Source organism: Bison bison, unplaced genomic scaffold (assembly GCF_000754665.1).
Source record: "Bison bison bison isolate TAMUID 2011002044 unplaced genomic scaffold, Bison_UMD1.0 scf7180017864473, whole genome shotgun sequence".
NCBI classification, from domain to species: Eukaryota; Metazoa; Chordata; class Mammalia; order Artiodactyla; family Bovidae; genus Bison; species Bison bison.
Window position 1 is genome coordinate 19569740 of NW_011495034.1, and position 719 is coordinate 19570458.

The window sequence follows — 719 nt, forward strand, 5'->3', positions numbered from 1 at the left end:
TATAAAAATTAAGACTGAATCTGATTCTCTGGGTCTGCAAGATTCCAGGGTGTGTCTGGCTAAGCCACACAGCCTTTTTAAAAAACCAGGTTCATGTTGATTGGTTTTGCTTCAAATCAAAACCAATTAGATACAAGAGTCAGAAACATTAGGCAGACGACTGCCTTCTCAAGATGCTTCAAAACCCTGCTCACCCTAACACGTGTGGATGAAACAGACCTGATTCTGGCCCGCATGCTGAGCAGACGTCCTAACAGCCTGGCACGCCGGTTGCACAGAATCAATGTTGTCAGTGTTTGTGCAAGCGTCTCTTAACGCCAGAAGCCGAGGAGGCAGGTGGATAAATTTGCAGTGGCGGGGGGAAGGAAAGCAAGCCTACCAGGTATCTGTTACTCAGAGAGAGATGAAAGAGAAATCAGCAGGCCTTTTTCAAAGCTGAAAAACAGCCCGCATCACGCGGATGGCCAGCCAGCTGGGCGACAGGAATTTCTTCCACTGTGGTTGACCAACTGGACCAGGGAACCTTCTCTGGGCTGCTTGTGTTAATAGGTTGTTAATGATTGATGCAGGGGCCTTTTATGTCACCCAATGAAAGGCAGAAACAAGGGGCCTGACTTTGGAGTTGGTGACTAGACCAGCACTTGTTCTGTGCAAAGGCAGAATTTTAAAACATTTATGTTGGCTGAGCTTGAACCGGGCTACACAACAGCTCGTTGGAG